This window comes from Capra hircus, chromosome 1 (genome assembly GCF_001704415.2).
Source record: "Capra hircus breed San Clemente chromosome 1, ASM170441v1, whole genome shotgun sequence".
Classification (NCBI taxonomy): domain Eukaryota; kingdom Metazoa; phylum Chordata; class Mammalia; order Artiodactyla; family Bovidae; genus Capra; species Capra hircus.
The window spans coordinates 46271303-46285887 of NC_030808.1; the positions used below are offsets into that span (position 1 = coordinate 46271303).

At 37.8% G+C, this 14585-nt stretch overlaps 1 long non-coding RNA gene across 1 annotated transcript in view; it reads left to right on the forward strand.

Annotated features, from left to right (window-relative positions):
• The window catches only part of LOC106503198, a 103595-nt gene continuing 98718 nt past the window's right edge, over window positions 9709–14585 (forward strand). Inside the window, exon 1 of the long non-coding RNA XR_001296840.2 lies at window positions 9709–9765. This is a non-coding gene — a long non-coding RNA (uncharacterized LOC106503198). The remainder of the gene's footprint in view (window positions 9766–14585) is intronic.

Here is a 14585-nt window from a genome sequence, read left to right on the forward strand (position 1 = left end):
TTGTTTTTACTTTTCAGAAGTCTGGTAATGGTGTGTCTGGGCATAAATTTCATTTAGTTTATCCTGTTTGGGGATTCATTGAGCTTAATTCTGTAAGTTTATGTCTTTTTCCAAATTTAGAAAGTTTTCAGCCATTATTTATTCAAATATTTTTCTCTATGCCTCTTTTTTTCCCTTTTCTTTTGAGTTTTAAATAGCGTAAATGTTAGATCTTTTGATATTGTCCTATAGCCCCTTCAGGTTTTGCTTATTTTTAAAAATCTTGTTTTTCTCTTTTTTATTCATATTAGACAGTTTCTATGTAGAGCCTCTTCAAGTTTATTAAGACTTTCTTCTATCACCTCCACTTTTCTATTGAACTTATTCAGTAAATTTAAAAATTTTATTATTATATTTTTTAATTTTAAAATTTCCATTTGGTTTTTATTTTTATTTTTTTACATATTCTAGTTGTACACTAAGATTTTCATTACCATATTTCTATTTGTTTCTTATATACTTTACTTCTGGACCATAGTAATAATAGCTGCTTTATAACTGTTATCTGAAAATTTCAACATCCATATCATCTTTGGGTTAGCATTTGGCATTGCGTTTCCTTTTCAAGATGTTCAGATTTTCCTAGCATTTTGTGTATCAAGTAATTTGGAATGAATCCTGTATATTTTGAATGTTCTGTTATGTGACACTAGGTCTTGTTTAAATCACATGGGAATTTTTTTTTTTTTTCTTTTAACAGGACATCAACCTGGTTAAGTTTAGGTTCTACTCACCTTCTGTGAACTATGACTACAAGTCAGGTTAGTTTTCAGTCTGTAGAGTGTTTTCTGATTGGTCCTGTGTGAGCATCATCAGTGGCTAGTCTGGGATCTGGTCAGTGATCTGCCTGGTCATTTATCAGAGCCTTTGATATGCTTTTTGAGGTTAGATCTGTGAAGTCACAGCTTTAAAGTGAGCCTAAGCATTCACACAAAACTATATGGAATCATTAGCTCATTCTCTCTATAATGTACCTGATACTTTCTGGCTCCTATTATCCAACCCACTTCCCATTTCTCTGGCAATAAATCTAGGGCTTTAGTCTCCTCACTCTCTTGTACATTTCCCATAATTGCCTCTGCCCCTGGGGTTAAGCAGCGGCTATATAAAGAGAAACAAGCAATGGGATTCCTTGTACATTCTTGACTCCACTAAGAATCAGGCCATCTGGCCAGAGAGAAGGGTTACCCTCTTTCCTCCCGAACCACTGCTGTCATCATCACCACCATCATTGTGGAATTGCCTGGGAACTGGGATGATTCACTTAGTAATTTAATTGTCTGCTAGAAAAACAAATCAACATGCTTCAGAGGATGATAATAGAATCCAGAGTCTCCATAGTGTATCATTCACTGTTTCTGGTTATAATAACAGAGCAGGCCTGCTAGAAAAACAAAGCAGCATGGTTCAGAGGAAGATAATAGAATCCAGAATTGCTATGAGGTATCATTCACTATGTCTAATTATAATAACATGGCAAGAAATTAAATTACCAGATGATAAACTGAAATTTGATTTTAAGTTTGTTAGATAGAAGACTGGTTTTTAGTTTTGTTTGGGTAAAGTATGTGGGGAGCCCAAGATGTTTATCAAGCCTATACTCAAGACTTTAAACCTTTCTTCCTTACAGAGTACAGCAAATCACATCTCTGCTAACTTCTTTCAGCCTTCTAGTCATTATTTTTCACTTGGTCCTTGGGGCCAAACTCTGTCCTCTGATAGCTAATACCAACAAGCCTGTAAGTCTCCACTTAAATTCTTGGTGAACCATGCAGACTGGGAATTTCCTTAGTGGAAATGTCTTATATACAGAGATTATACACAGTAAAATCCCTCTTTGACTTTCTTCCTTCTTCTGGTCATTCTGCAGTGACTTTTAAGAGTTTTTTCTTATATACTGTCCCACAGTTTATGATATTATCTCTGGGATGGTTTCTCTGCCACAAGCTACTCTGCAAATACCAGAATCAGAACTGCTAAGTATATTTATTCATTCATTTACCTACAACTTTGGCTTATGTTCATATTTTACCATATTTATTTTCATTTTCTTTTGGAAAATAAAATCTTATAGAATTGAAGGCCATTTGTATCACCTTCCCAATCCCATCCTGTTATCTTCTTTCCCAGAGACAGCTGATAGTTGATTGGTGAAGAGACTCCCTATTCATGTTTCTATATACTTGCTGCCTATTTGTATAAATATATTACATAAAGTATTTCATAATATTCTACAACATTAAACATTTTTTCCAGATCTATCCACATTGTGTATCTAATTAATTCATTCAAACCATCAGGTTACTATTTTAAAGCTGTTAGTGATTTTCTCTCTTGCACTAAGGGTGGAGGCATAATTTATCGTTTAGTCAATATTGTGCTTTTATTTTTGGGAAAAAAATTTAGATGACACTTCGAATTATGCATAGGTAAACCAAAATGCCACTCTGGAATGGAAAGTTAGAGACAAGGAAAAGCTCAGCTGTTATATAACAGGAAACCTTGACTCTGTTGAGGGAAGAGTGCTGTTTCTGCAGATTTTATGATCTAATGATGATGATCAACCTAGATAGCATATTCAAAAGCAGAGACATTATTTTGCCGACTAAGGTCCGTCTGGTCAAGGCTATGGTTTTTCCAGTAGTCATGTATGGATGTGAGAGTTGGACTGTGAAGAAGGCTGAGCGCTGAAGAATTGATGATTTTGAACTGTGGTGTTGGAGAAGACTCTTGAGAGTCCCTTGGACTGCAAGGAGATCCAACCAGTCCATTCTGAAGGAGATCAACCCTGGGATTTCTTTGGAAGGAATGATGCTAAAGCTGAAACTCCAGCACTTTGGCCACCTCATGCGAAGAGTTGACTCATTGGAAAAGACTCTGATGCTGGGAGGGATTGGGGGCAGGAGGAAAAGGGGACAACAGACGGTGAGTTGGCTGGATGGCATCACTGACTCAGTGGACGTGAGTCTGAGTGAACTGTGGGAGTTGGTGATGGACAGGGAGGCCTGGCGTGCTGCGATTCATGGGGTCGCAAACAGTTGGATACAACTGAGCTACTGAACTGAACTGACTGAATAGAAACTGAGGGCTTCTTTGGGATACTTCAGTCCATGAGAGGTAATATGGACCTAGCAGATGTCAGCAAGCCACAATACTAAAGAGAGAGAAGTCCAGGTGAAAGCCTTCCACTGAAGAAATATGACCAGTTGTCTCTAGAAGGAGAAATGGGTGATATCTATTTTTAAGCTTTTCAGTTCATGTCCGACCCTTTACAACCCCATGCACAGCAGCACTCCAGGCTTCCCTGTCCATCACTAACTCCCAGAGCTTGCTCAAATTCATGTCCATCGAGGCGGTGATGCCATCCAACCATCTCATCCTCTGTCGTCCCCTTCTCCTCCTGCCTTTAATCTTTACCAACATCAGGGTCTTTTCCAATGAGTCAGTTCTTCGCATCAGGTGGCCAAAGTATTGGGGTTTCAGCTTCAGCATCAGTCCCTCCAATGAATATACAAGACTGATTTCCTTTAGGATTGACTGGTTGGATCTCCTTGCTGTCCAAGGAACTCTCAAGAGTCTTCTTCAGCACCACAGTTCAAAAGCATCAGTTCTTCAGGGCTCAGTTTTCTTTACAGTCCAGCTCTCACATTCATACATGACTACTGGAAAAACCATAGCTTTGACAAGATGGAGATTTGTCAGCAAAGTAATATCTCTGCTTCTTAATATGCTGTTTAGGTTTGTCATAGTTTTTCTTTCAAGGAGCCAGCATCTTTTAATTTCATGGCTGCAGTCACCATATGCAGTGATTTCGGAGACCAAGAAAATAAAGTTTGTCACTGTTTACATTGTTTCCCCACTTATTTGCCAAGAAGTGATTGGACTGGATGCCATGATCTTTGTTTTTTGAATGTTGAGTTTTAAGCTAGCTTTTTCACTCTCCTCTTTCACTTTCATCAAAAGGCTCTTTAATTCCTCTTTGCTTTCTGCCACAAGGGTGGTGTCATCTGCATATCTGAGGTTATTGATATTTCTCCCTGAAATCTTGATTCCAGCTTGTGCTTCATCCAGCCCAGCATTTCTCGTGATATATTCTGCATATAAGTTAAATAAGCAGGGTGACAATATACAGCCTAGATGTACTGCTTTCCCAATTTGGAACCAGTCTGTTGTCCCATGTCCAGATCTAACTGTTGCTTCTTGACCTGCATATAGGTTTCTCAGGAAGCAGGTAAGGTGGTCTGGTATTCTTACCTCTTGAAGAATTTTCCACAGTTTATTGTGACCCATGCAGTCAAAGGCTTTGGCATAGTTAATAAAGCAGAAGTAGATGTTTTCCTGGAACTCTCTTGCTTTTTCGATGATCCAACAGATGCTGGCAATTTGATCTGTGGTTCCTCTGCTTTTTCTGAATCCAGCTTGAACATCTGGAAGCTCTCAGTTCATGTACTATTCAAGCCTTGCTTGGAGAATTTTGAACATTACTTTGCTAGTATGAGAGATGAGTGCAATTGTGCGATAGTTTGAGCATTCTTTGGCATTGCCTTTCTTTGGGATTGGAATGAAAATGGACCTTTTCCAGTCCTGTGGCCACTGCTGAGTTTTCCAAATTTGCTGACATATTAAGTGCAGCAATTTTACAGCATCATCTTTTAGGATTTGAAATAGCTCATCTGAAATTCTATCACCTCCACTAGCTTTGTTCATAGTCATGCTTCCTAAGGCCCACTTTACTTTGCATTGCAGGATGTCTGGCTCTAGGTGAATGATCACACCATCATGGTAATCTGGGTCATTAAGACCTTTTTTTGTATAATTCTGTGTATTCTTGCCACCTCTTCTTAATATCTTCTGCTTCTGTTAGGTCCATACCATTTTTGTTCTTTATTGTCCTCTTTTTTAAGCTTTTAGTTTGACTTTTAATTTCCTTTTTTAATGTGCTAATCTTCAGTAAAGAAGCCTGGACACTTGAGAGGTGTAGCAACAGAGATTCATGGAGCATCTGCAGTGAATGTATAATAACCTGCTTGGCTTTCCTGATGGCTCAGATGATATAGAACCTGCCTGCAATACAGAAGACCTAGGTTTGATCCTTGGGTCAGGAAAATCCCCTGGAGAAGGAAATGGCAACCCACTCCTGTATTCTTGCCTGGAGAATCCCATGGACAGAAGATCCTGGTGGGTTACAGTCCATGGGGTCAGAAAGAGTCAGACACGACTTAGTGACTTACAAATATGCACACACACACACACACACACACACACATACGCACACACATGATAGCCTACACAGATTGTGGAATGTATATGAGCAATCATTGGGACCTTTAAAAATATTTAGAAGGTCATCTGAAAGACTGACTATTGTGCTGTGCAAATAGAATGGGAGAATTTGATTATTGATTTTTAGAGAGGTAACGAGTCCGTATTTAATAGTTACTTAGGAGCAACCACAGGTCATAAATTGCCTAAAAAATTATGATTCAGGTGGAGGAAGAAAATGTTTAATTTCAAATAGCTTTTAAATTGAAAAATACATTTTTAGTTAAGTGAACTACAAGAACTTCATGGGGAACCCTTCAGCAATGTTTTTCTACCAATTGCTTCTTATTGTATACATTTTCAAGCATTAATGTTCACGTTTTTTTTTCAGGCTGCTCTAAATGAATACTCCTAGATGAGTCTTAGTGCCCTGCAGGTTTATGACTGAGAAAGAACCAAAAAAAAAAAAAAAGTCCCCTCTCAAAATAGTGTTTTTCATTTTTTATTTGAAATGAGTTCCTTTTTATTATATGACTTTTAAAATCACTGGTCTCTTTTTTCTTCTGATTTCTAAGGTATTCATGGTAATTGAACCAGGTCATCATTTACAAATGTTTCTAAAAATTGAATTTTTCCTCATAGAATAGATAAATATTTCTTGTCAAATGATAGTATTATTTATATTTACAATTACTCATAGAAAATCAGGCTATAAATCCCATTGAAGGATTGGTTATTGATCAGTATAATTTTGGGAAAAAAGCTTTTTATTATTATTTTTATGTCTTAAGGACTTCATCATTTAAACTGCACTTTAAATATTTCTCACAACATAAATTGAACTAGTTGGAACCTTATGTTGCCTAAAACTTAGACTTTAGCAGCTCTCTTAGTTTATCTAATTAGCTATGGCCAATTGGCTTAAAGCTTTAAGTTACAAATAATAATTGTGATGCTTCTTGCTATGTTCTGGAGGAAATTTCAGTGATTTTTCCTTTTTTTTTTCTGTTAGAAAGTATAAATTGATGATCTGTAAGTTATTCTACAATAATGCTCATTGTCCTTGAAGTCCTGAGTTCTGGAGGAAGAGCATTATGAGAATGTGGAAACAGAATATATAAAAGCCATCAGATAGCCAGAAACTTTGTGTGCTTGGGAACTAGCAAGGAGGTCAGTAGAAGTGGGATGTGTAAAGAAGAGAGATGTTGCAGATGAGATAGGATGTAGGTGGGGCCAGATTACACTCAGCCTCACAGGCTTCAGGAGGAGTTCTATATTTATGAATATGAAATTATGCCCAAGATATGCTTTAGTGAAAAACATTGTTTTGAACAGCTTGAATAAAAAGATACCCTTCTTATAAAACTCTATATTCATTTCCATATATGTCTAAAAACAGAGAAAATTGGGGTGTACATATTCAGTTCAGTTCAGTTCAGTCACTCAGTCATGTCTGACTCATTGCAACCCCATGAACTGCAGCATGCCAGGCCTCCCTGTCCATCACCAACTCCCAGAGCCTACCCAAACTCATGTGCATTGAGTCGGTGATGCCATCCAACCTGCCCTCAATTTTCCCCAGCATCAGGGTCTTTTCAAATGAGTCAGATCTTTGCATCAGATGGCCAAAGTATTGGAGTTTCAGCTTAACATCAGTCCCTCCGATGAACACCCAGGACTGATCTCCTTTAGGATGGACTGGTTGGATTTCCTTGCAGTCCAAGGGACTCTCAAGAGTCTTCCCCAACACTACAGTTCAAAAGCATCAATTCTTTAGCACTCAGCTTTCTTTATAGTCCAACTCTCACATCCATACACGACCACTGGAAAAACCATAGCCTTGACTAGACGGACCTTTGTTGGCAAAGTAATGTCTCTGCTTTTGAATATGGTATCTAGGTCGGTCATAACTTTCCTTCCAAGGAGTAAGCATCTTTTAGTTTCATGGCTGCAATCACCATCTGCAGTGATTTTGGAGCCCCCCCCTGCCCCCGCCAAAATAAAGTCAGCCACTTTTTCCACTGTTTCTCCATGTGCGTGTTCAGTAAAATGCTAATACTGGAAATCTCTAGATGCTGAAACTTAGGATATAGTCATCCTCCTATTTGTATTTTTCTGTATTGCTTTGTTTATAAAAACCAACAGATACATACCAAATGTCCATTCATGAAAATTGGGCTAGAATTTTTTTGAATAAGATTTGAAACTAAGACAACATTGACATTATTGTGACTTCCAAACTCTTGCAAAGTAGGAAAAAGAGGGATTTATAAAGAGGAGTTTGTTGAATTTCATTAAAAAAATATAGAAATAAAGTGACCTATATACTTTTGGGGGGTTTCACTGAATATGGAAGATAGAAAAAAAAAGTCCCCCCAGATTCAGAGTACACAGAATACAAATATTCAACAAAACCTCCCTTACTATGTAACTGTTAAAAACAAGACAGCAGGCTCAAAATGGAGTCACTTACACTAAACCTCACATCACCAAACTGTCAATTAGTTTCAGTCAGAAATGGAATCTTAAACCATTCAATCAGGAATCACCTGGTGTGCACTCGTGAGGCAATCTTCCTGATAGACCCCTGCTACTGCTGCTAAGTCACTACAGTCGTGTCCAACTCTGTGTGACCCCATAGATGGCAGCCCACCAGGCTCCTCCATCTCTGGGATTCTCCAGGCAATAACACTGGAGTGGGTTGCCATTTCCTTCTCCAATGAATGAAAGTGAAAAGTGAAAGTGAAGTTGCTCAGTTGTGTCCCACCCTCAGTGACCCCATGGACTGCAGCCTTCCAGGCTCCTCCGTCCATGGGATTTTCCAGGCAAGAGGACTGGAGTGGGGTGCCATTGCCTTCTCTGGATAGACCCCTGCCACCCCCTAAAAGGAAATGATCTTGCCACAACCAATCCATGTTTTTGCTTGTTCCTGGTCCCTGCTGCCTGTAGAGATCTTTCATACAGCTCCTCAGAGCTTCTTTCTACCTGCTAGATGAGACACCACCTAGTTCATACATTTCTGAATAAAGCCAATAAGATCTTTAAAATTTGCTCGGTTGAATTTTGTCTTTTAGCAATGCCAAAATAATTTTCTATATACAATTAGCAAAATGTGAAATAAATGATAAAACATTCCAGAGAAAGAATAACTAAAGGAAGGAGGTGGCAAAGTAAATAGGACAAATGATATTTAAGCTACACATTAATTCGATTACTCATTCTTTCAATACAGATTTTAACATAATCTGTGCTAAATAAACAAGAGTTGCGTGCGAGAAGTCTAGTTGGATTAAATTCTCAGAGGTGTAAGAATAAAAAGTGACCACAAAGGGAAGCAGACCTGGCAGAAAGATAGCACAGAAACTGCTTGCTGTCTTCATAACAGCATGGGAAGGCTCCATCAGGGTTCCAGTATTCTACCAAAAAATACATGAAAAAATCCTCCATAGATTTACATCTCCTGTTAAAATCTTCCCCTTGTTATATGCTCTGCTTTTTACTTCTCCACACTTATCTGTGGTTCCTCTCCTCATACAGAAATTTCTGTGGTATCCATGGAGTTATGGGACAGTGGACTCACTTGAACCAGCTTTGTATCTGACGTGTAACAAACGCAAGTCAAATAGTCTCATGGAAAACCACTAGAAGAATGGTGTTATTCCAGTGTTGGACTACTTCCATAGATAATCTGAGAACTTTATTTTTTTTTCTGCCTATAAAAATAGCTTGAGTTCCATACCATATATGGAGAACAAGCTTTTCTGTCTCTATTCAATTAAGCAAATGCCTGTCTCTTGGCCAGGAAAGAAGAAAAGCATTAATCATTTCCAGTTCATCCTTATCAGGATGTTTACTTCTAAAAGACAAAGATTTGAGTTATACCTTTTTTTTTAAATTATGGCCTCCAGGTTCTTTTCTCAATATGGATGATTCTAAAAAACTCCAAAAGAGCTTATTTGTAGATACATATTGTTTAGAAAAGTAGCATGGGTGAATAGTATGAGAATGCTTTAACAATGATTACAGATAACCTTCTGTTTGCTCAGGTCTGTCATAATCTAGAAATTAGATTTGTTATAATAAATCAAGTTTGATGGTGGGTCTTTGGGGTCTCTGGCTGCTTTTAAGACCCTCCAAAGTTTTCATTTCTCCACAAGTACCAGATTGTTGTCATAGTTGGATTTTATTTCTGACCTTGTTGAAATCCACCCTCTGCTCTTCAATCTTAGCTCTGTTGCTCCATCTGGTAGGACTGCACCTTGCTTTTGTCTTCCTAAATTCTATGGGCTTAAATTGAACTTTCAATTCTTTCCCCAGTAGCTGCTACAGTTGGCTTGGCAATCATCACCAACAGACTTCCTCTTAGACTTTGATGCAGCAATCGTATAAGTAGAGCTGAAGCTGGCACCCAGACTACAGTGGAATGATCCAGGTAGAGACTGCATTGGCCTGCATGGAAGAGAGGTAAAACTGAGAAAAAGAAAGCAGAAAGATGAAAACCCACGAGTCTATGTCTTTAGATATATTGTCATTTTGTTTTCAATAGAAGGGAGGCTATAAAGGGCTGTACTGATCACCGGTGACTCTGCAAACATACCTCTCTGTCTACCCCAGGATCAAGATGAAACAGCACTTTTTCATCAAAAGCCACAGGTGTTGGCTGAGTATGCCTTTTTCCTAGTTAGTCCTGACTACTACTAGTTTAGAATCTTTAAAGGGACTGTGATATTTGAAATTTTTAGGACTTAGGACTTGCAGATTTACTTTTAAGTTAAAAAAATGTAAAAATTAAATTAATTTTATTGAAATTAGTATTTTGTCAGTTTGTAGTATACTAAATAATAACTTGACCTATGAAAATATTATAAAATGATCGTGACTTCTAATAACCATATAACTTTATATAAAGCTATTATATTAGTGATCATATACCTTACATTATACATTGCATTCCTATGGCTTATTTACTATACAGCTGGAGGCTGGTACCTCTTAATCTCTTACACCTATTTTTGGCCGCCCTCCCTCACCCTCTTCTCTTCCGGCAACCACTTGTTTATTCTCTATATCTATGAGTCTATTTTTGTTTTTGTTTTGTTTGCTTGTTTTTAATTCCATATATGTGTGGAATTTTTCTTTTTCTGATTTATTATTTCACTTAGCAAAATATCCTCTAGATTGTCCATGGTATCAGAAATGGCAAGATTTTTCTTTTTTATGGTGAGTAGTATTCCATTGTGTGAGTGTGTACACACCATATCTTCTTTGCTTATTAATGGATATTTAGATTTCTCCCATATCTTGACTATCATAAATAATGCTGCAATAAATACAGGAGTGCATATATCCTTTCAAATTGGTGGTTTTGTTTTCTTCAGATAGATACCCAGAAGTGAAATTGCTAGATCATATGACAGCCCTATTTTTAATTTTTGTTTAAAAAATAGTGGCTGCACCAATTTACAAACCTATCAACAGTGCAAGAGGGTTCCATTTTCTCTACACTCTTGGCAACACTTGTTATTTGTTGTTCTTTTGAAAACAGCCTTTCTGGCAGGTGTGAGGTATTATCTCATTGCAGTTTTGATTTGTATTTTCTGGATGCTTGATGATGTTGAGCATCTTTTCATGGGTCTGTCAGCCATCTGTGTGTTTTCTTTGGAAAAATGTCTATTCAGGTCCTCTGCCCATTTTTAAAATAGGGTCTTTTTTTTCCCTCGATGTTGAGTTATATGAGTTATTTGTATATTTTTGATGTTAATCTCCTTAGTGATATATCATTTATAAATATATTCTTCCATTTCATAGGCTTCCTTTTCAGTTTGTTGATAATTCCTTGCCTGTGCAAAAGTGTTTTAGTTTGCTGTAGTCCCATTTATTTACTTCTGCTTTTATTTCCCTTGCCTAGGGAATACAAATCCAAAAAATAATGCTAAGATCAATGTCAAAGAGTGTACTTCCTGTTTTATTCTGGGTTTTTATAGATTCAGGTTTTACATTTAAATCTTTAATCCATTTTGAGTTTACTTTTGTATGTGGTGTGAGAAAGTACTCCAGCTTGATTCTTTTGCATCTAGCTTTCTAGTTTCCCAGTACCGTTTATTGAAGAGGCTGTCTTCCCCATTGTACAAGCCAACAGACCATGTAAATGTGGGTTTATTTCTGAGCTCTCTGTTCTGTTCCATTAATCTGTGTGTCTGTTTTGTGCCAGTATAACATTGTTTTGATTACTGTAGCTTTGTATTTTAGTCTGAAATCAGAGTATGTGATTCTTTCAGCACTGTTCCTCATCAAGATTGTTTAGGCTATTTGGGGTCTTTTGTGTTTCCAGTCATATTTTGAAATTATTTGATCTGGTTCTGTGAAAAAATGCTGAGTATTTTGATAGGTATTGTATTGAATTTGTAGATTGCCTTGGAGTGTATAATTTTAACAATAATAATTCTTCCAATCCATAAACATGGTATATCTTTCCATTTGTTTGTGTCATCTTTAATTTCTTTCATCAACATCTTGTAATTTTCCAAGTACAGTTCTTTTACCTCCTTATGTTGGTTTATTCCTAATTTTTTTTTGATGTGATGGTAAATGGAATTATTTCCTTAATTTGTCTTCCTGATAGTTTGTTTTTAGTGTATAAAAATGCAACAGATTTCCACATATTAGTTTTGTATCCTGTAACTTTTCTGAGTGCAGTAATGAGCTCTAGTAGTTCCTTGATGCCTCCTTAGTATGATGTCATCTGGAAACAGTGACAGTTTTATTTCTTTGTTTCCAATTTGGATTCTTTGTCTTTCTTTCTTCTTTTGTCTGATTTCCACGGCTAGGACTTCCAGTAGTATATTGAGTAAGAATGGTGAGAGTGTCTTGCTCCTGACATTAGAGGAATTGCTTTCAGTGTTTCACTGTCGAGTATGATGTTAGCCATGTGTTTGTCATATATGGCCTTTACCATTGAAAGTCGCTTGTTCCTTGGAAGAATAGCTTTGTCAAACCTAGACAGTGTTTTAAAAAGCAGAGGACATCACTTTGCTAACAGAGGTCTATATAGTCAAAGCTATGATTTTTCCAGTAGTCTTGTATGGATGTGAGAGTTAGACCATAAAGAAGGCTGAGCACTAAAGAATTCATGCTTTTGAACTGTGATGTTGAAGGAGACTCTTGAGAGTCACTTGGACAACAAGGAGATTCAACCAGTCCATCCTAAAGGAAATCAACCCTGAATATTCACTGGAAGGACTGATGCTGAAGCTGAAGCTCCAGTACTTTGGCCACCTGATGCAAAAGGCTGACTTATTGGAAAAGACCCTGATACTGGGGAAAATTGAGGGCAAGAGGAGATGGGAGTGACAGAGGAGGAGATGGTTGTATGGCATCACTGACTCAGTGGACTTGAGTTTGAGGAAACTTAAGGAGATAGTGATGGACCAAGAAGCCTGGTGTGCTGCAGTTCATAGGGTTGCAAAGAGTCAGACATGACTTAGTGACTGGAACAACAACAACAACAGTGTTGAGGTATATTTCCTCTATATACACTTTGTTGAGAATTTTTTTTTTTTATCATAAAAGGATGTTGAATTTTGTCAAAAGCTTTTTCTGCATCTATTGAGATGACCATGTGATTTTTTAATTTATTTTGTTGATATGGTATATCACATTGCCTAATTTGAAAATATTGCACCATCCTTGCATCTGTAGGATAATTCCATTTGATTCTTTTAATGGATTTCAAACCCTGAAAGATGATGCTGTGAAAGTGCTGCACTCAGTATGCCAGCAAATTTGGAAAACTCAGCAGTGGTCACAGGACTGGGAAAGGTCAGTTTTCATTCTAACCCCAAAGAAAGGCAATGCCAAAGAATGCTCAAACTACTGCACAATTGCACTCATCTCACACACTAGTAAAGTAATGCGCAAAATTCTCCAAGCCAGGCTTCAGCAATACGTAAACTGTGAACTTCCTGCTGTTCAAGCTGGTTTTAGAAAAGGCAGAGGAACCAGAAATCAAATTGCCAACATCCGCTGGATCATGGAAAAAGCAAGAGAGTTCCAGAAAAACATCTATTTCTGCTTTATTGACTATGCCAAAGCCTTTGACTGTGTGGATCACAATAAACTGTGGAAAATTCTGAAAGAGATGGGAATACCAGACCACCTGACCTGCCTCTTGAGAAACCTATATGCAGGTCAAGAAGCAACAAGTTAGAACTGGACATGGAACAACAGACTGGTTCCAAATAGGAAAAGGAGTATGTCAAGGCTGTATATTGTCATCCTGCTTATTTAACTTCTATGCAGAGTACATCATGAGAAACGCTGGGCTGGAGGAAGCACAAACAGGAATCAAGATTGTAGGAGAAATATCAATAACCTCAGATATGCAGATGACACCATCCTTATGGCAGGAAGTGAAGAAGAACTAAAAAGCCTGTTAATGAAAGTGAAAGAGGAGAGTGAAAAAGTTGGCTTAAAGCTCAACATTCAGAAACCAAAGATCATGGCATCTGGTCCCATCACTTCATGGGAAATAGATGGAGAAACAGTGGAAACAGTGTGAGACTTTATTTTTTGGGGCTCCAAAATCACTGCAGATGGTGATTGCAACCATGAAATTAAACTTTCCTTGCTTACTCCTTGCAAGGAAAGTTATGACCAACCTAGATAGTATATTCAAAAGCAGAGGCATTACTTTGCCAACAAAGGTCCGTCTAGTCAAGGCTATGGTTTTTCCAGTAGTCATGTATGGATGTGAGAGTTGGACTGTGAAGAAAGCTGAGCACCGAAGAATTGCTGCTTTTGAACTGTGGTGTTGGAGAAGACTCTTGAGAATCCCATGGACTGCAAGGAGATCCAACCAGTCCATTCTAAAGGAGATCAGTCCTGGGTGTTCTTTGGAAGGAATGATGCTAAAGCTGAAACTCCAGTTCTTTGGCCACCTCATGCGAACAGTTGACTCATTGGAAAAGACTCTGATGCTGGGAAGGATTGGGGGCAGGAAGAAAAGGGGATGACAGAGGATGAGATGGCTGGATGGCATCATGGACTCGATGGACGTGAGTTTAAGTGAACTCTGGAAGTTGGTCATGGACAGGGAGGCCTGATGTGCTACGATTCATGGGGTTGTGAAGAGTCAGACACGACTGAGCGACTAAACTGAACTGAAGTGATTTTGGTTTGCTAATATTTTGTAGAGGATTTTTGTATATGTATTCATCAATAATATTGGCCTGTAAGTTTGAATTCCAGTATTTTGGTCCTCTGATGCAAACAACTGACTCACTGGG